The 22,812-nt window shown below is 43.5% G+C and overlaps 1 long non-coding RNA gene across 1 annotated transcript in view; it reads right to left on the bottom strand.

Annotated features, from left to right (window-relative positions):
• Positions 1-2,138, bottom strand: part of LOC138793682 (uncharacterized) — a 32,488-nt gene extending 30,350 nt beyond the window's left edge. The window contains exon 1 of the long non-coding RNA XR_011363314.1: positions 2,090-2,138. This is a non-coding gene — a long non-coding RNA (uncharacterized lncRNA). The remainder of the gene's footprint in view (positions 1-2,089) is intronic.
• Positions 2,139-22,812: the final 20,674 nt, after the last annotated feature.

The raw sequence follows: 22,812 nt of genomic DNA, 5'->3' as shown, positions 1-22,812 counted from the left end.
ACAACAGTGGTGACAGGGGTTCAAGGTAGGTAATTTTACATTGTCTTCTATTTGACAGCAACCTATAAGTATGCTCAGGTTGCCTGCTCAGTCAATCAGTTATTTAGGGTCCATTTACACAAAAAGATTATCTGACAGATTATCTGCCAAAGATTTGAAGCCAAAGCCAGGGATGGATTTGAAAAGATGAGAAATTTCAGGCTTTCCTTTATGTTCTTTGTTTATAGTCTGTTTTTTGGCTTTGGCTTCAAATCTTTGGCAATAATCTGTCAGATAATCTTTGTGTAAATGGACCCTAATAGTGCATTTACACAGACAGATTTATCTGACAGATTTTTTAAGCCAAAGCCAGGAATGGGTTAGAAAAGAGGAGAAATCTCAGTGTTTCCTTTATGATCCGTTCTTTGTTTATAGTCTGTTCCTGGTTTTGGCTTCTAAAATCTGTCAGATAAATCTCTCTGTGTAAACGCACCATAATGCTAAGTTTACATGGAGCGATAATTGGATTTTTTTTTTATAATGATCAGCGTTTAGACGGTACGATATATCGTAAGGAAAAATCGTTTTGCGATCTCGCGCCCGGCCCGCCCGTAGCCCGACCCCCCCACAGCCCCCTGTGCCGCCCCGATCGCCCCCCCCCCCCTGCGCCGCTCCGATCGCCACCCCCGCCGTTCCGATGGCCCCCCGCTGCCGTTCCGATGGCCCCCCGCTGCCGCTCCGATGGCTCCCCGCTGCCGCTCCGATGGCCCCCCGCTGCCACTCCGATCAACCCCCCTGCTGCCGCTCCGATTGCCACCCCCGCTGCCGCTCCGATCGCCACCCCGTCGCTCAGATCACCACCTCCGCCGCCGCTACAATTGCCTCCCCCCCCGCTCTGATCGCCGCTGCTCTAATCACCCCCGCCGCCCCGGCCGCGAGCATACGTTACCTGCTCCGCGTAGCAGGTCTTCAAATTCCCTGGCTTCCCTCTTCAGCGCATTGATTGGCTGAAGAGATAAGCCGGGAATTTCAAACGGCTCCTCTTCAGCCAATCAGTGCTCCTCTTCAGCACTGATTGGCTGAAGGGGAGCCGTTTGAAATTCCCGGCTCCCCTTTTCAGCCAATCAGTGCTGCCTTGCATTAATTAGGGGAATAGGGGAGCCGGGAATTTCAAACTGCTCCCCTTCAGCCAATCAGTGCTGAATAGGAGCACTGATTGGCTGAAGAGAAGCCGTTTGAAATTCCCGACTCCCCTCTTCAGCCAATCAATGCACTGAAGAGGGGAGCCGGAGATGTCGAAGAACTGCTACGCGGAGCAGGTAACGTATGGTCGCGGCCGGGGCGGCGGGGGCGATCGGAGCGGCGGAGACGATCGGAGCTGCGGCGGCAAGGGTGGCGATCGGAGCGGCGGCGGGGGTGGTGATCAGAGCGGCGGCGGGGGTGGCAATCGGAGCGGCAGCGGGAGTGGTGATCGAGCCGGCGCAGGGGGCTGCGGATGAGCGGGGGGCCGGGCTGCGAGCAGTGGGCCGGGCGGCAGGCCGGGCTGCGAGCGGCCGGACTATCGCGTGACGACTCTTTACACGGAACGATCGGCGAATTTTTAGTGAACGACGAATGACGATTTAAGAACCTGTTAAAAGATCAAAATGAACGATTTCTCGCTCATCGTTCGATCGTTCGCCGCGTTTACACGTACGATTATCATTCAAATTCGATCATTATCGTGCAAATTCGCACGATAATCGTTCCGTGTAAACCCAGCATAAGGCAGGACACCCCTGCAGGCACGGAGGCATCGGGACAGGTGACAATATTTTGATTATTATGTTAGCATCTCCCGCAGCACAAACACAATTGGGTTAGAGTAACACTGACAGAATAGCCTGTCATATATATATATATATATATATATATATATATATATATATATAAGCTTGTCCCATACATTACACAATTTACACAAGACTACAGAGTCTTTAAGGATCTAAGTTCTAGAAATAGGGCCACAAGGAAGCACCTACAATTCCACATAAACCAACCTGGAATCTTAAATCATAAGCTATTCATTGTCATTCATTGTCCCATGTTAACTTACCTGTAATTCCATAACCTGTAATTCCATAACATAAGACATTAAGAGGTCTTCCGCCATAGTCTCTGTAAAAAAAAAATTATGAATTAAGTTCAAATTTTTATGGTAAATAGAATTACAATTAGAGAAATATTCTTTTAAAAATTATAAACTAACAACACATCCATTGAAAGAAATACTGCCAGAGGTAGAACTTGAACCTGTGTGGCTCACATCATTGGCTGTATACTTACCTTTGCACTACAGCCTTGTTCCATTCAAACAAGTGGAAATTGACTTACAAGTACTGTAGCTCCTAAAGGAGAGATATCACATGCAGTTTGCAAACCTATAATACTGCTCTCCTTTGATTATGGTTACATCGCAGGAGGGGAACATATAAGAATCTTAAACCCTTTTTATATGATTTTTTTTACAATTAGTGCAACTGTCCTATTTACTTATAATCTTTATACCAGGCCAGTAGAAGCGCGTGAAGCGCGAAACGGGCCGTCGCCTGTGGAATATCTCTGCTCCTACTGTGTGTACCCCACTGTGATGTGTCGGTGATTGCTATAATAAAAGGACCTCACTGCATGAATATACGAGTGCCGCTGGTTTATCTACAAGTGTTGCATACCAGATCTATTCCTGCGGCAGAGCACCGTATTGGTCCACCGACATACAGATCCATTGAGTTGGCTCCAGACTCCATGCGCACTTGATCCAGCTGATCCGTGAGTAGTGCCGGATTTTCTTTCTTCCCATTGTTGAATTACTTATAATCTTAATTCCAATTTTATGTCCCATTACATTTTTAGGATTAATACTATTATTTTATTATACTTTTACTACTTTTTCCTCTTCCAATAGAGAGTCACAAGGTTGTATTTATAAAAATTACAATTTTAACAATCACAAGCAAAATTGTAATCAAAAAATTCTTATTTCGCCTGGAGGGGGATACAAACCCCATCCAGCAATCCTTGCAAACCCAACACCTACCGGATGATTCATAGGCACCTTCTATGTGAGTAAGAGGGAAATTGACCTTCATATAACTTCTATACAGAAAAAACATAATTACGTACATATTTCATATCAACAAGATCTTGGATTAATTCTGCATTAATTCTGCATTAATTCTGTAATAGAAGGATATAGAGCTATTGCTAATTTTTTTCTTTCAAATCAACTATTGTCATAAAGTTATATAGATTTGTAATTTACTTCTATTGAAAGATCTCAAGTCTTCCGATACTTATGAGCTGCTGTATGTTCTGCAGAAAATGTTGTTTAATTTTCAGTCTGACAGTGCTCTCTTCTGACATCTCTGGCCGAGACAGTAACTGTCCAAAGCAGCAGCAAATCCCCATAGAAAACCTCTCCTGCTCAGGACAATTCCTGTCTCAGCCAGAAATGTCAGCAGAGAGCACTGTGTCAGACTGAAAATAAAACAACACTTCCTGCATGACATACAGTAGCTAATAAGTATGGGAAGAATAGAGATTTTTTTTATAGAAGTAAATTACAAATCTATATAACTTTATGACAATAGTTGATTTGAAAGAAAACTATTTTCGTTGGACAACCCCTTAAATAAAAAAAATAGAGGTGATAAGCACTGCTTATTATGCACTCAATGACAGCTGTTCCTGGGAAATTTAAATCTGGGTGTTCCCACACCCTCTGACTTAAATATCCGACATGCATACATGTTTGCAATGATCTGATGAAGACGTTCAGCCTTGAAATGTATTGTTTTTTACGCCATTCCAATAAAGGTCTATATAATTTTTACACTAAGACTCCTTCCATCCATCTGACTACTACCCATGGCAAAGCTACTCTGCGCCTGAACTCCGGAGACATCACACATTGTGCCTCAGATAAGTGAGATCTTGCTCTACAATTTGCTTATTATAATGTTTGATTTGACGACCCCAGACCACACACCATGCAGGTATCCCTGACTATATACAAAAATTACTGTAGTGCTAGAATGAGCTATTTTCTACAGAATCCAGAAATCCATTAGTACAGAATCCAGCACTGTAAAATGTAATTATAATGCCCCAATGGGCATAGACCCATGTGCTACCCAACTAGTTTGACTGTATTGTAAATATTACCATTCAATATCAGGTAGTCCAGGGATGAACCCAGGGAAGTGCCCCAGCTCCTATACATACAGAAAAAAATTATAATCCAAAACACCAGCAGACTTATTGCAGATCTTGGACTTGGACTCTTCTGCAGTAGATGGATTTTAAAAACCTTATCCACTTCCTGCACTTATATTCTAAGGGGGAGGTCTGCAGCTTTTATACTAGGTCTAGATATACCCATAAAGGGAAGCCTGACCTAAGAATTCTCCAGACAACAACAAACTATACAATACAATTAAATACAGACATTGCAGCAATACTCAAAAATACAGTACAGTGGTGCCTTGGATTATGAGCATAATTCGTTCCAGGACTTTGCTTGTAAACCAAATCCACTCTTAAACCAAAGCAAATTCTCCCATAAGAAATCACTGAAATGCAGAAAATTGGTTCTACAAAATACAGATTTTCTTTAATTCTGAATAACATGTAAAACAGATGTAACAAACATTTAGGAAGCTGAATATGTCATATTATAAGTTACTGTAGAGTATAGCAATCAGCATGTGGAGTATAATGTATAGTAAGAGCATAAACCTGAAAAAAACAGTAGCAGTTTGTAGATGCAGGAAGGAGCTGCAGATCCCCATAATGCAGTAGAGTAGTACAACAGGCTACAATAGAGAAGTAGGGCTGCTGTCAGAGGTCTGTGTGGTCTTATAATAGCAATGAAGAAGGGGAGTGTGTTCAGCATGGACCAATCAGGAATAGTGACAGAAACTTTTCTATACAGCAGTGTGTATCACTGAGTGTAAGTGCAGGCACATTATAACAGGAATGTAAAAGGTTGGGAAACACAAGGACTAACAGGGCCTGTAGGGAGTATGAAGGAATGAGCAGGGCAAATGTGGGCGCAGTATAGCAGCACTCTCTGACCAGGGAGAGTGGGGTTACAGCTATGGAGAGATTACCTCCAGAGTCCTGTCCTTTGATGTAAGCCCCAGCCTGAAGAGGCTCTGCTATGAATTGGAAAGTGAAGGAGACTTCCTGGGTCAGAGTACAGTGCTGTAGACCACACTATACAGGCCATGCACCTCCCCCACTCTTCCTCCCATCCAGTACAGGGAGCTCTTAAACCAAAACAATGCTCTTAATCCAAGTTACAATTTTGAAAAACTGTGAGCTCTTCTTACAAAACGCTCTTACACCAAGTTACTCTTAAACCGAGGTACCACTGTATATTAAAGGGCTAAATTATTAGAACTGTATTTCATGTAACCAAGCCATAGTAGGGTTCAAGTATCAGCACACAAAGTGTTTAGTGTACACACCATGGGACCCTTATACAATAGTATGAAGGTCCCATACCATTTTTGCAGACACAAGGAAAATGTTTTTGTCTTGGCATTTTTCTAACATTAAATTTGCTGTGGTTCAGTGGTGCCCTAACATACAATCTCAGTGTTGGGGAATACAACTAAGGTACACTAAGGAAATGTATTTGTTTCAGTTAATAGGTAGAGATGAGCGAACCGGGTTCGGCTTCGAGTCGATCCGAACCCGAACGTTCGGTATTTGATTAGCGGGGCTGCTGAGGCTCTAAGGTTCTCTGGAAAACATGGATACAGCCAATGACTATATCCATGTTTTCCACATAGCCTTAGGGCTTTATCCAAGTTCAGCAGCCACCGCTAATCAAATGCCGAAAGTTCGGGTTCGGATCGACTTGAGCATGCTTGAGGTTCGCTCATCTCTATTAATAGGGGATATATAGTTTTTGTTGGGGTTTAGTGTGTTAATTCACACTTATTTGTCATGGAATGCAAATTGTATTTTATTGCCTTCATGCTATATATTTTAGTTTAGCGTTTTTTAGGCAGTTGTTGTGTGTGTGTTTATATGAAATGCACTTTATTTATAGGTATTTTATTAACTTGCCGCAAAATCACGTTCCGACATGGACGTGCTGGTACATGACTGGGATGACTCCGGTGCAGGAGCTGAGCCTTATCAGCTTTGCATATTACAGGCATATTGCACCTACGTTGCCAGATAGACAGTACAGACAGGAACAAGCAGGAATACAGGAACCAACTGGAAGTGCAGGACTAGACAGCAGGAGCACTAGGACATGGGAACACAGGGACCAAGGCGAAAAATGCAGTACTGTATCAGGAACACAGAAATGCTTTAACAAAGCAAATAGAGGAACACCTTAGCAGGACCAAAGGTCCTTGACGCTCAGGCAGAGGACATGTGCAGGAAGCCTCCTTAAATAGCCAAGCCACAGGCCACTGAGCCTGAACTCTAAGAAGGATGCGCACGCACCCCCTCTAGTGGTCAGATCTATAATGCATATGGAGATGACACATGCTGCTCCATGCGGCTAGGCTCGAGGCTAGCAGAGGTGAGTAAACACCTGAGCGCCGTTACAATGATGCTACCACTTTGAAGTGTCCACTGCTGTCCTAAAAGAAAGCATCATTTTACAACACTCATCCAGCAAAACAGTCAATACCATCTACTACTGACAGCTTCAATGCTGTAACATGTGTCAGATATTGTACCAGCAGTAGTCGTGGATCCGCTGTACCAACGAAAGTGATGGCGTAAGCTGCACTAGGTCTAAGGGGCCGCTGTTTTTCACCAGTGCCCACCGGTTGCTACTTCTGGCTTATATTGCTTGCAGCGGAAGGTGAGGTGCAGCAGGAGACACTTAAGCAGACAGGCTGGATTGCAGCAGAACTCACAGCTGGGCCACAGTCACACACGGCAGGAACCACGGGCAGGAGTCACGTGCAAAGAGCTGGAACCACTAGGCTCCACCAGGAGAGCCAGGGGAAGCCACAGTTTAAATAAGTTGCCCTGCAGGGCTGGAGAGATGGCCACAGCCATGAAAGATATGGTGAAAGTTAAATGCCAAGCCCAAGCATTAACATTTTCAGCACTACAAAATTTTCCCTTTTTTTCACTGGAAAAGTCTCTGGAACCTATACTCTGTAATACTACTATTACTGTAGTATAGCTGCAATCCTTCTCCTTTTATAATGAGGTTCATTTTGGTTTGGTTCAGATTGAATCCAAACTGTGAAAAAGATTGGCCAACCGTTCGAACTGCATTTTCAAAAGTTTGCTCATTATATATATATATATATATATATATATATATATATATATATTGAAGAAACCTGTACAACATGCATCTCAACACATTCAGAATGAATAGAATGCAAACAGTGGGTGTGACATCAGATCGTCACCACATGTGACTCATTTGTTGGATTTTCTTCTAAGAGAAGTGTCGGAAAACATGAGTAATTTCTTTTGTAATCCGATAATTCCAAGAAATGCATTTTACAGAGGTTCTTATTTTTCTTGAAGTACAAGTAAATAGTGGTGACTGAATGTTTTTAGACTTGCGATCAATACTTAAAGTTAATTATTTTGTATTGAACACAAAAATAAACAGAATGTTATGTGACTCAAATAAAAGTTAATAATGTGACTCATGATTAGTAATTCTCACACAACTTTCAGATTGATTGTCTGCATCTGCAATATAATAAAGGTCACATACTTCAGATAGCTTTAAAATCTATAGACCTTAATATGATAATAAAAAAAAAGAAAGAAACATCATTTTCTTTCTGAATGAATTTATAAATTACAATTTCAAGTTTTTTATACTCTGCCGCTTTGTATCTTTTCCAATCCAGAGGGGTTATGTACATTGCCACACAAAAAGCACGAAAGCCATGGCGTTGTTTTTTTTTTTTTTACAAAAATGACATGAGCTGTGAATGTTAGCTGTGAGTCAATAGAATTTTATGAAATGCCATACTTAGGCTGGGTTCACACCAGTAGCGGATTATAATAGGTCCATTTCGGGTGGTAGCCCTGGGCCCTGAGCTCCTGGGGGGGCCTATGGCCACCCAAACAGCCTTACACTTTCAGTAAAGTATTGTCTCCTGGCTACAGTTCTGTCATGATTTGCAAATATTGCTGCTTTTTACCACAATTTTGCACAAATCAAAGCATCATGACATTATCTTTCCTGTACTACGATAGTGCTGCCATAGTTACAGTGGGGTTAGGGGCCCAGGCTTGGTGAACAGCCTGGGGCCCATGGTAAAGTTAATCCTCCCCTGGTTCACACAGCATTTTTGTAATCCATTTTTTTCATCCATCTTTTCATCTGTTTTTTTGCATAAAACGGTTGTAAAAAATGGACTGTAAGAACACAGTGCAGCCCTGGCCTTACTTGGCATTTTTTTATGTTGCATTTTTTTGGCCCATGGCAGTATTTCCAAAACACAGTATGGTGAGTATTTCTGTCCCATAAAGTTTAATAGAATTTCTTCTGTTTGTCTCAAAAAATGGCCAATTGTTTTTAGTTAGTGTTTTTTTTTTACTTAGCATATTTTGGGGTAGAGTGATATATTATCTTTATTTTGTGGGTTGCTATGATTACAGTGATGCAGATTTTCTCATGTACTACCTAAAAAAAACTGGACCACCATATTCTGAACCTTTATCTAACTTTATCACAATTTTTTTGTTATGTTACATGAGGGTTTGGCTTAATGATCCATACTAGCATTTTTGAGTAGACCTTTCAATCACATTTTTATGCTGTGTTTTCTGGGATGCTGGGGTTAAATGGAGGAAAACTGTTAACCTCCACATTGAATAATGTGTGACATCAACCATAGTGATTGATGTATGCATGAATTTGCAATTTTGTATAATTTTCTATATAGTGGTACAAAGTTTCTAATATTCAATTAGACACGTCACACAAACATTTGAAAAGCTGTTGGGGAGTCAGACGGAGTCTGGGTGTTCAATCCCCGACCAATCATTATATAGAAGCTGGTGAAGTGCAAAACTAAGAGCATCGGGGACGGACATAGACTGCAAAGGGACCCTGTGCAAAAAATGTGTTTGGGCCCCCATAACCCATTACTTTCTCTACCTTTTTGCCTTGAAGGTCCTCACATATGTACGCCCGGGTATCCGGTACATGTGTCCTGGTTTCTCAGGAGGGCCCTACAGCACAGATGCCAGAGCCCACTAAAGGACTGTACTCAGGGGCTGGCTAGCAAACTTTAGCCTGGGGGGCAAGCACACAGCAGTGGCCCATGAGTAGCGGAGAATCATCACGGCACATATACTTAAAGGAGAACTCTTGTTAAACCTAAACATCCCAAGCCGGCAGGGGGTAAGGGGAACATAATAAAGCATCCATGCTTACCTGTCCCCGTGCCATCGCAGTGCAGCGTCTCTGCTCACAGACCGGCCTCCTGCAGCTTTGGTCCTGCAACGTCACATACTGAGGTGAGTGGGTACTTCCTGCCGGGACATGACAATGCAGGAACCGGAGGAACAGGATAATGGCAAGAGAGCTAAGGGCACAGGGAAGTATATATTCTTTTTGTATGTCCCCCCCAGGATTTTTATATGAGGCCAGAGTTTAATCTGCTTTGGATTGGACTGTACCTGGTATGGAAATTATACTAGTACTGACCAAACCCTGTATACTAATATTACCAATAATATTAGTATACAAGGGACAAAAAATACCGCCACACCAGGTACCACATACTACAATCACATAGTAACTACATTATAAATGGTTACTAAATAATACTGTCACACCACGAACATTACTACTATACTGGTACTACACTCCACCACACAGGGGCCAATATTCCCCCATACAGTGACCAAATAGAGGTAGATACCAGCTGTACACAGGCTCTGTATATCATATAAGTACAGTGCAGACACTTCCAGTGACTCACAGGTGACGTTTCCTCTCTGATCAGAGTCGGTCAGGTTTCCTTTTCTTTTCCATCATGAAGATTTCTTCCAACCCCAAATCATCTCAGCAGTATCTGCCAGACAAACATCTTCAGCACCTTACTTTTACAGCACCTTTACCCACCTCTATACAATCTCTCCATCATAGTGACCCTAAACAGTAACAGAGACCTCTGTGAAGACCAATCTGTAGTCATTTCCCTTTTATGTGCTTCTTTCTATACTTAGATCCCTTCTTTGATCCATTAGGATCCATCATTGTGCCCTCATCTGTAGTAAGACCACTTCTTTGTGCCTCATCTGTAGTTGTGCCCCCTCTCTTTGCCCTCTGTAGCTCCCCCCCTTGTGCCCTCATCGCAAGCTGGGCCCCCACTTTGTGCCCCTATCTGCAGTAAGCCCCCCCACCTTGTGCTAAATGAATGGTTCCCCTTTGTCCTAATGAACTGTACCACTGGCCCCTGGATAAAATGCATCTCCTATGAACTGTGTCTATAATAAATAGTGCCACTGTCCCCGTACTATTCTGTGCCCACAATGTACTGTGCCACTGCCTCCCTAATGTACTGTACCACTGTTCCCTAATGTACTGTACCACTGTCCTCTCTAATGTACTGTACCAGTGTCCTCTAACGTACTGTACCACTGTCCTCTCTAATGTACTGTACCCCTGCCCTCTCTAATGTGCTGTATCACTGTTCTCTCTAATGTACCAGTGTCCCCTCTAAAGTACTGTACCGCTGTCCTCTAATGTACTGTACCACTGTCCCCTCTAATGTACTGTACCGCTGTCCTCTAATGTACTGTACCACTGTCCCCTCTAATGTACTGTACCACTGTCCCCTCTAATGTACTGTACCACTGTCCCCTCTAATGTACTGTACCACTGACCTCTCTAATGTACTGTACCACTGTCCCTTCTAATGTACTGTACCACTGTCCTCTAATGTACTGTACCACTGTCCTCTCTAATGTACTGTACCACTGTCCTCTAATGTACTGTACCACTGTCCTCTAATGTACTGTACCACTGTCCCCTCTTATGTACTGTACCACTGTCCTCTCTAATGTACTGTACCACTGTCCTCTAATGTACTGTGCCACTGTCCTCTCTAATGTACTGTACCACTGTCCTCTAATGTACTGTGCCACTGTCCTCTAATGTACTGTACTATTGTCCCCTCTAATGTACTGTACCACTGTCCCCTCTAATGTACTGTACCACTGTCCTCTCTTATGTACTGTACCACCATCCTCTAATGTACTGTACCGCTGTCCTCTCTAATGTACTGTACCACTGTCCTCTCTACTGTACTGTACCACTGTCCTCTAATGTACTGTACCACTGACCTCTCTAATGTACTGTACCACTGTCCCCTCTAATGTACTGTACCACTGTCCCTAATGTACTGTACCACTATCCCTAATGTACTGTACCAATGTCCCCTCTAATGTACTGTACCGCTGTCCTCTAATGTACTGCACCAATGTCCCCTCTAATGTACTGTACCACTGTCCTCTAATGTACTGTCCCCTCTAATGTACTGTACCACTGTCCCCTCTAATGTACTGTACCGCTGTCCTCTAATGTACTGCACCAATGTCCCCTCTAATGTACTGTACCACTGTCCTCTAATGTACTGTCCCCTCTAATGTACTGTACCACTGTCCTCTCTAATATACCGTGCCACTGTCCTCTCTAATGTACTCTACCACTGCCACCTCTAATGTACTGTACCACTGTCCCTAATGTACTGTACCACTGTCCCTAATGTACTGTACCACCATCCTCTAATATACTGTACCACTGCCCTCTCTAATGTACTGTACCACTGCCCTCTCTAATGTACTGCACCACTGTCCTCTCTAATGTACTGTACCACTGTCCTCTCTAATGTACTGTGCCACTGTCCTCTCTAATGTACCGTGCCACTGTCCTCTCTAATGTACTGTACCACCATCCTCTAATGTACTGTACAACTACCCTCTCTAATGTACTGTACCGCTGCCCTCTCTAATGTACTGCACCACTGTCCTCTCTAATGTACTGTACCACTGTCCCCTCTAATGTACTGTACCGCTGTCCTCTCTAATGTACTGTACCACTGTCCTCTCTAATGTACTGTACCACTGTCCCCTCTAATGTACTGTACCACTGTCCTCTCTAATGTACTGTACCACTGTTCTCTCTAATGTACTGTACCACTGTCCTCTCTAATGTACTGTGCCACTGTCCTCTCTAATGTACCGTGCCACTGTCCCCCTCTAATGTACTGTACCACTGTCCCTAATGTACTGTACCACATCCTGACAATAAATAACCAACACCGCACTACTAGAGTAGTATATCAGTCCATGCACATCCAGCGGATTCCACTAAATCCGATATACAACAGCAATACTTATAGTAAGATGTGTCTAATGTGCGAGAAATACCTTAAAGTTGTAGCTTTTCAGTGTTCACTCCACAGGATCAAGGAGAATACTCACACGGATGCAAACTTTTGCGTAAATTTATTTTTCATTACACCGGTATCTCGTACAGGACTAAATCCAATGCTCACAGGCTGGCGTGTTCCACTCTCAGTCCAAACCATCCAACCTCGCGGCGGACGTTTCGGAGGACAGGCTCCTCCTTCCTCATGCGCGAGGACGTACAGGTGAGGAACGCCTTAAAACTTGAACAAAGATCATGTGATCCAACATTGCCTGGATCATTACTGGTGAAATACCCTATATCTATATACAAGCTTATAATAATGCACATAGTAAAGACGCATGATGCATAATGGAAGAGAATGCTGAAGTTAGTTAGATATCTGCATGCATATTAAAGAAATGCTCTGAAGCTGCATACTTCATTCAGTCCACTAGGACTGAGAGTCTCCAGCTTCAGAATCCACCATGTTTCCCTCCGGAGCAATCGCTTACGATTCTCCTCCACATCGCTACATAACTCAAGTTGTTCCAATATTTGCCATCTAAGATCACATACATTGTGGCGATTTTCAAAAAAATGACGTGCCACTGTGGTTTCTCCGAATTCCTTAGTATCCTTTTTATCCTTATTGTCACTGAACTTCCTAATCGCTGACTTATGCTCATTCAAGCGAACTTTAATTTGTCTGCTTGTTTGGCCAACATAGCCAAGCCCACATGGGCATTTCAGCAGGTAAATTAAATTTCTATCATTGCATGTGAAAAATCCTCTTACATCTATTTTTGTCCCCTTGCTGGGGTGATAGATCGTGTCTCCTTTAATTATATTGTGACAGTGCTGGCAATTCATGCACGCAAACGTGCCTTTTCTGCTGGATCCCAAAAAGGTCTGTCTATTTTGTTTCTTTTTCTGTATGTCACTTTTGACCAATAAATTCCCTATTGCCGTATTCTTCTTATACCCAAAAATGGGACGTTCTCTAAAAATTTTACCATACTGGGGGTCGCTAGCCAGCAAGCCCCAGTATTTCAATATGGAACTTTTAATCAAATTTGCATGTCTGTCATATGTCGAGCTAAATAATAGCCTATTCTCCATCCTGTTTTCCTTTTTCCTCTGTTTTCTCACGTCACTTCTATTCATTTTTCTGACTTCTCTTTCCACAGATTTTAATTCTCTTTCTTTATACCCTCTTCGTGTGAATTTACGTTTAAGAACATTTGCGTTTTTTTGATACTCATTTTCTGTACTCGAAATCCTTTTGGCACGGATAAATTGCGATTTAGGAAGACTTTTAAACACATGCGGGGCATGATGACTACTACGGAACAAGGTATTGTTCCTATCCGTGGGTTTCGAGTACAGAGTGGTATCAAAACCGCTCTCATTTTTCCGCACTTCAACATCTAGAAAATGAATCACACTACAATGATATTTCAGTGTGAATTGTATAGACGGATGACAGGCATTAAGCCTGGAGACAAATTGTACCAAAGCACTCTCGCTTTCTGTCCAGAACAGGCACACGTCGTCCACATAGCGGACCCATGTGGACGACGTGGGCATGCCACATTCATTAATGTACTTCTCCTCAAATTCATGCATAAAAATGTTAGTGAGACTTGGAGAAACAACTTAGCCTTGTATTGCATGCATCCACACTAACAGAATATTTAAAGGTGCAGAGAATTCCGCGGGGATTAAGATGTAAACTATCCCCTATCCTATTGCATGACGATGCATTATACCACCAAAAATGGTATGCATTAAATAACCAGCACTCGCTTGACCTGATGCTCCTGACAGTTCAGCATTTACAGGGAGCCATTAAAAAAGTTGACGCTGAAATTTGTGATATTGAAGAAAAACTGAAGCATAATAAAACACTGGAGGAATGTCAGAAGATTAAGGATGATTTATCTGAATCCATTGATAAGTTGAGAAATATAATATTGCAAGGAAAAATTTCCAAATTTGAAAGAGATACCAGAGACTATCTTCTCAACCGCGTATATACATGGGCGGAAGAGAGGAGACGGATTAGACAAGATAGACAAAAAGAAAGACATTTAAGATCTTCTGAATCTACAGAATATTTATCAGAAACCTAAAGTGGGGCTGACAGCCGCTCAGGAAAAACACAGAAAAAACAGTTGCGTTTTTTAGAGAAAACAACAAAACAGAAAGACGCTGTAGGAGATCCGGAAACGAGCTCACAATCAGAGGAGGTGGAGATACAAAACACAACGAAAGAAAAGAGAGAGGCCGTAAAGACTCGAGGAAAAGAAAGAAAGAAAAAGTGAAGAAAGTTGGAGATATGTGTAAAGGGGACAGCCTAGTTGTTAATATTTCTGATAGACCACTCAGCCAAATGGAACTTCAAGTTCTAGATCGGGGGTTGGGTTTTGTCCCGACCAAGGACATTACCGAATTTGATTTCCGCGTGGAATTGTATAAATTCTGCAGACAGATGAGGATCAAGGTCCATTTTTTTGATATAAAGAGATCTGGGAGATGTTTTCCATCCCCGTTGGATGTGGTCCCCATCTCACTGCAGAAACAGAGTACATTTGATCCGATGGTAAATAATGAATCACTGCTGATGTTTGAACGCATGGTACTAGAGGAAGTACACAGTAAATGGGAAGGTATCCCAAAAGGGCATGGTAACCTTACTAGGGTAGAACAGCAAGCTCTTCAGGATCTAAGAAGTGATCCTTCCATAGTGATTAAGAAAGCAGACAAGGGAGGTGCGATTGTTGTTCAGAATCGCACCTCCTATGTCGCTGAAGCCATGCGTCAGCTTTCGGATGAGAAGGTATATCGGAAGCTTAGCCATGACCCCACGGTTAAATTTAAAGGAGAGGTTGACACGTATGTAGAAGATGCTTTGATATCAGGGGTCATTACAGAAAGGACCGCTAGAATGTTGCAAGTAGATCACCCGAGAGTCCCGGTGTTATATCTCCTCCCCAAAATCCATAAGGACTCCAGCAGCCCACCTGGGCGCCCGATTGTTTCGGGGTCCGGGTCGCTGCTGCAGTCCTTATCGGTGTATGTGGACTCGTTTCTCCAGGACATAGTCAAAAGCCTGGGACGTTGCTTGCGTGACACGGGACATTTCCTCGACATCCTGGATGGTGTAAGTTCTAAGGATGTGAATTTCATATGTACGTTAGACGTGCAAAGTTTATACACTAACATCCCCCAGGATGAGGGATTGTCCTGTGTCAGGCAGCAACTTTGCAGGAATGCCCGATTGGACAATAGGATGATTAACTTCCTCATGGGGTTGCTAGACTTGGTGCTTACCAGAAATTATTTTAGGTTCGATAATGATTTCTTCTTACAGTTACATGGTGTGTCCATGGGATCTTCGGTGGCACCAAGTCTCGCTAACATTTTTATGCATGAATTTGAGGAGAAGTACATTAATGAATGTGGCATGCCCACGTCGTCCACATGGGTCCGCTATGTGGACGACGTGTGCCTGTTCTGGACAGAAAGCGAGAGTGCTTTGGTACAATTTGTCTCCAGGCTTAATGCCTGTCATCCGTCTATACAATTCACACTGGAATATCATTGTAGTGTGATTCATTTTCTAGATGTTGAAGTGCGGAAAAATGAGAGCGGTTTTGATACCACTCTGTACTCGAAACCCACGGATAGGAACAATACCTTGTTCCGTAGTAGTCATCATGCCCCGCATGTGTTTAAAAGTCTTCCTAAATCGCAATTTATCCGTGCCAAAAGGATTTCGAGTACAGAAAATGAGTATCAAAAAAACGCAAATGTTCTTAAACGTAAATTCACACGAAGAGGGTATAAAGAAAGAGAATTAAAATCTGTGGAAAGAGAAGTCAGAAAAATGAATAGAAGTGACGTGAGAAAACAGAGGAAAAAGGAAAACAGGATGGAGAATAGGCTATTATTTAGCTCGACATATGACAGACATGCAAATTTGATTAAAAGTTCCATATTGAAATACTGGGGCTTGCTGGCTAGCGACCCCCAGTATGGTAAAATTTTTAGAGAACGTCCCATTTTTGGGTATAAGAAGAATACGGCAATAGGGAATTTATTGGTCAAAAGTGACATACAGAAAAAGAAACAAAATAGACAGACCTTTTTGGGATCCAGCAGAAAAGGCACGTTTGCGTGCATGAATTGCCAGCACTGTCACAATATAATTAAAGGAGACACGATCTATCACCCCAGCAAGGGGACAAAAATAGATGTAAGAGGATTTTTCACATGCAATGATAGAAATTTAATTTACCTGCTGAAATGCCCATGTGGGCTTGGCTATGTTGGCCAAACAAGCAGACAAATTAAAGTTCGCTTGAATGAGCATAAGTCAGCGATTAGGAAGTTCAGTGACAATAAGGATAAAAAGGATACTAAGGAATTCGGAGAAACCACAGTGGCACGTCATTTTTTTGAAAATCGCCACAATGTATGTGATCTTAGATGGCAAATATTGGAACAACTTGAGTTATGTAGCGATGTGGAGGAGAATCGTAAGCGATTGCTCCGGAGGGAAACATGGTGGATTCTGAAGCTGGAGACTCTCAGTCCTAGTGGACTGAATGAAGTATGCAGCTTCAGAGCATTTCTTTAATATGCATGCAGATATCTAACTAACTTCAGCATTCTCTTCCATTATGCATCATGCGTCTTTACTATGTGCATTATTATAAGCTTGTATATAGATATAGGGTATTTCACCAGTAATGATCCAGGCAATGTTGGATCACATGATCTTTGTTCAAGTTTTAAGGCGTTCCTCACCTGTACGTCCTCGCGCATGAGGAAGGAGGAGCCTGTCCTCCGAAACGTCCGCCGCGAGGTTGGATGGTTTGGACTGAGAGTGGAACACGCCAGCCTGTGAGCATTGGATTTAGTCCTGTACGAGATACCGGTGTAATGAAAAATAAATTTACGCAAAAGTTTGCATCCGTGTGAGTATTCTCCTTGATCCTGTGGAGTGAACACTGAAAAGCTACAACTTTAAGGTATTTCTCGCACATTAGACACATCTTACTATAAGTATTGCTGTACCACATCCTCTAATGTACTGTACCACTGCCCTCTCTAATGTACTGTACCGCTGCCCTCTCTAATGTACTGCACCACTGTCCTCTCTAATGTACTGTACCACTGTCCCCTCTAATGTACTGTACCACTGTCCTCTCTAATGTACTGTGCCACTGTCCTCTCTAATGTACCGTGCCATTGTCCCCCTCTAATGTACTGTAAACCTCCCTCCTAAATTATGGTTTCCCTACCAGTGGCAAAACTACAACTCCCATTGTATCCTGGTGGCAGAGCATGATGAGCGTTGTAGTTTGGTAACAGCTGAGGAGACACTGTTAGGAAGCAATGATTTAGGGGTACAGTTTATTTAGTGTGGTCTCCACCATGTGACCCACCTGTTGTTCCTAAACTACAATCCCCATTATCTCCTGCCACCAGGGCATGATGGGAGTTGTAGTTTTGCACTAACTGAGGAATCACAGGTTGGAGAACACTACTAAATAAACTGAACCCCTAAATGATTGCTTTCTAACAGTGGCTCCTCAGCTGTTACCAAACTACAACTCCCATCATGTCCTGCCACCAGGATACAATGGGAGTTGTAGTTCTGCAATAACTGGAGAGTCACATGTTACAGAACAAACTACAATGTCCCCCTCCTCCCCAATATACTCACTAAACTTGTCCTTTGGTGCTCTGCTGCTCTGGCCTCTTCCTCTCAGGTCTGACGAGAGAGGTGCAGGCAGGGCTAATCGCACTGCCTGAATCACCATGGAGACGCTGGCTGGCCGGACAGGGAGGTGAGTGTCCCCTGCTCCAGCCAGTCCTAGGCTACTGTATAGTATTGGTGTCTTACAGACTCCAGTACTATACAGTACCCCCCCCTGACCCCTTCACCAGATACCAGTCAGGTGGTGGGCGGCTCCTCTCCCGGCCGGCGTCCTCTTCTCCCTCCTGCATCCTCTTTCCTGGGGCTGTGCACTTCTCTTTACTCACTGATGGAACAGGCTGCCTGCTCCACCAATGAGTAAGGGGAAGTGTGTGAGGAAGAGTCAGCCACACGCTGCTGACTCCTGGAACGCAAATGCAGCGGCCACTACTTCCGGGGAGAACCTTAAAGTGGCAGAGCGGCTTTAATACTATCCGGCCGCTGCGGCCCTTAGGTGTACTGGGGGGGACAAGCCCGAGGGGCATATGCCGCCCTGCCCCCCGGCCCAGCCCGCCCCTGACTGTACTACAGTCTGTGCAGGCCCCAGTTTGGGACTGGGTTACCTGTGGCCCACCAATAGAACTGATAATTGGCACCCAAATAAAGAACCCGACAATCAGAAGCGACATGCTAACCTGGTCCCATCTTAGACTGATATATCCGTGACCACAGCTGCCTGAATAACAATAACTACAACTCTCAGAATGCCTTACACTTATGAACCTCTTAGAGAATGCTGGGAGTTGCAGTTTCAACCCCTTGAGTTGTCTGCTTATTTGTACTTCAAATCTCAGCATATCCTGGGGACTTCAGACTGCAGTAAATGCTAGGAGTTGTAGTTTTTGCAGATGTTATACTTGGAGGGTTCTGGATGCATTATACACTGGATGCTGTGTGGGGAATGAGAGTATATAGTGTGGAAGTGACCCCAGAACAGCACTAATAGGGAAAGAACAAACTGGCCCTTAATCACTGTTGGGGCACAGGTGGGATACTGTATATGTACTGTATGTGGCGGCACAGGTGGGATACATGTACTGTATGTGGCTGCACAGGTGGGATACATGTACTGTATGTGGCTGCTTAGGGGGGAGATGAAAGAGAAAAACAACCATGCTGCAGGGGGGAGGGGACACAGTTATTGGCTAAAATGGCATAAACTTACAATAAAACTTACAGCACTAGAGAGGGGGGTAAGTGCTCTGTGCTTTTTCTTACACAGTCCACCCTCTATCTTACAACTTCCAGCAGCCTGACAGACACACTGACAATAATCACTCACTGTCAGAGCTGCTGCTATTGCGCCTCTTCACAGTCCTGTCCCTGGCAGCCATATGTCATGGCCCCAGGGAACAAAGAGACACAGGACAAATGGGCCCTATGGCTAACACCCCACACGCTGTCCCTTCCTACTTGCAGCACAAGTGGGCGTCAGTTCCTGCATTTAAATAGGTGCAAAACACAGACAAACAAAATACAGACAAGACACAGTACAGGCGAACAAGGTACAATGACAGTAGACAAGGCAAGGTCACAAAGACACACAGAAGGACAGGACCAAGAATGCAGCAAGGCACAAAGTAAAAGCCTACAGGTATACAGGAACAAGCAATAGAACAATAACAGCAGACAAGACTAAAAAAACCAAAGAGGCAGAGATAAGAACCAAGAAATACAGCAAGGAACGGAGGACCAAACTAATGGAGGATGCTACAAGGTGAACGGAGAACCAAAAGCCAGAGATAGAAGCAGGATAAACTGAGGACTAAGCAAGGTACACTGAGGACAAAGCGAGACACAGAACCAAAAGGCAAAGACTGGTAAGAAACAGGGGAGGGTAAGGAAGCCAGGAATACAGATTGCAAGGTAAAACACTAGATCAAGCTGAACAGACAAGCTGGACAAATCTATCAAGAGCCCAGACTGACGGGAGAGAGACAGCTATAAGGGAAACCAAGTCCCGGACACAAAGCTCATAGGTTTAGGCAGGAGAAACACAGAAAGCCAGAGGAAAAGAGACCTGTCCATCAGAACACAGCAAAGACAACTAGTGAGAAAGCCACAGCAAGGTAAGTGCAGGGAGAACTAAGAAACATGGAATGGATCAACAAAGACAACAGCAAAGAACATAATAAAACCAGGAACAGACTTAGGGCCAAAGGCGCAGTCTTTGGCGCAAAGGACGACTCTTTGCCACAGAGGGTGGCACTGATGCCTTTTCAGGCACAATCATGACACCATAACCCTGCAGAATCCCTCCATCCCCTGTCATCACATGCTCTCTCTTCTCCTCACACAAGGTATGCCGGACAGTGGAGTAAAGGAGGGGCTGTCAGCAGAAGCAGCGCGCAGGAGGAGAGGTGGAGAGAGGAGAACCAGCCCTGACTGGGCACAGCATCCAGTTACTAAGTGGGCCCCACAGGAGCATGGGGTCTGCACTTCCCGGGTACTGATGCCGCCTGGGGGGCCCACTACAGACATGTGCTATGCTGAGCTGACACTTTAAAGTCTGCGCCTGGTGGGCCCCTCTATTGGCCTGGGCCCCTGTGCACCTGAACAGGCTGCACAAGTGATAGGTCCGCCTCTGAAGAGCATCTTTCCACATTATGCAATAGAGTCAGATTCTTGCAGCAAAATGAAAAAGGCAGCAAGTAAAGGGTGTAGCTGAAAGTTCATTTTGGCTTTATCTTATGATCGGCGGGGGTCCAAACACAGGCAAATCAAAACTTTTGTCATGTCTGTGTGATATGTCACAATCTTTTTTTTTTTAATGACAGGGGCACTTTTCACATTTTCAGATTGTATTACTGTATATGATAAATGTGCATAGATTTACACCTCTGTACACCTTCCTGTAACTGAAAAATAGTATCAGCATTTATTTGCTAAATGTCACAGACACAATAAATTTTGTCCACAAAACCGCTACATGAGAATTCATCCTAACAGGCTACAACAAGCCTTTTACATTGTTGGAATATTAATATAAGCCATATATATTACAGAACTATAAACAAGTACAATGAGTGGATTTTACTTCAGCCTGGAGTATCTAGAGGAGACAAAAGTGCTGCTGCAGCACATGCTACAACTCGTTGCTCATTTCAGATGCTTGCATAAAAGTTCTGATGAGTACCTAAGGATATTTCCAACATAAATTTTTCTGTTTCAGAACACATCAATGTTTAACCTTGCAAAGGGAATGTCAGTCTAGGCAACAGAGAACAGTAAAGCAGAAAACTGGAATTAAAGCCAAAGGTTTTAATGTAACTTTGCCTCATCTCACCATCTGTAAAATGAAAGCTCCTTTAAATGTCATATATTGTTATTTTGAAAAGAACACAGTTTTCACAAGGATGAATAGACATATTTTTGTTATTGAAATCCCCTTTAGCATCTCTCTATAAAGGGCTTTGTGATTAATATTTCAAATTCCTACTTTCATACCAATATACTCAAACTTATAATTGAAAGCTGGAAAGTACATGTATTACTTTTATGTATTTGTTAAAATACATTTTAACCATTTATTGCAGGTTTTCATGAATCTCCTAAATTGTGTATAACGGCAGCACTTAATGCTGACTATGGTGCCCATTAAACATTTCATGATCAAGGGGTTTTCTTGATGTCTCAGTTAATCTCCAACTTCGTCATCCCGCTGCGAGTATGTAAATGCCAATGCCCTTAACCCCCTGCTGCCTGAAACATACATTACTTGTTCCACGCTCCGGCTGCATCTGAGGCTCCCGGCAGTCCCCCCCAGCCAATCAGTGACTGCAGTGGGGCCAGGCACTGATTGGCTGATCGGGACCTACAGTACGGTGACCGGAAGCCTCAAGTGCAGCCAGAGCATGGATTAGGTAAAGTATGTTCGGGGTGGCAGGGGGTTAAGGGGGCTGGCATTAACATATTCGCAGCAAAATGCCAATCCCGCTGCAGGTATGTCATCTCATTGACAGGGAAGGTATTCACAGAGGATTTTGCTGTGAACGCGCATTGTGAAATCCACTGTATGTGTGAACGCACCCTAAGAATAATATGCATTCTGTGTGATATGAATGTAATAATTCATGCAGAATGTACAATGCTGGTATATACAATATACAGGATATTTATCAAGACTAGTGTCCTAACATTAAGCCCTATCCCCATGCCCCACTTCAGATTTAATGAGAGGTGTGCGCCTCCCAGCCTTGCCGCAACCCAACTATTACCCCTGCCCCCCATCCAGCAATCAGTTGAGCAGAGCGCACATCAGCAAAAAGTTGTTTTTTTTTGTCAAAGCTTTTGATTGCAGACACGTTGGGAATATGTCAGCACCTGGAATGGACCCTTAGGTGCTGACAGTGTAGTGTAGGTCTCTGTCCCCTTGTGTGCATATTGCCTGCTTTAAATCCATCAGTGCTGTAGGTTTAATACAGTGTTGCCAAACACACTGTAAGCAAGTGTCAAAGAGGAGTAGTAGCTTGACGTTTGTGCTGCACTTCAGAGTGCCTTACCACTATTTCCTTCTCCTTAATTCTGCTGAATATTTACTGGTGTCTAACCTCCCGCTACACCATGGCGTCACCTTCTTCTGCACATGCGCGATTGCTGGCAAGGGTCGTGTGCGCCAACTTGCAAGTTCGCGTCTGTGCTGCAGAGC

This window comes from Dendropsophus ebraccatus, chromosome 5, assembly GCF_027789765.1.
Source record: "Dendropsophus ebraccatus isolate aDenEbr1 chromosome 5, aDenEbr1.pat, whole genome shotgun sequence".
NCBI lineage: Eukaryota > Metazoa > Chordata > Amphibia > Anura > Hylidae > Dendropsophus > Dendropsophus ebraccatus.
This window is presented reverse-complemented; position numbering and strand designations above follow the sequence as displayed.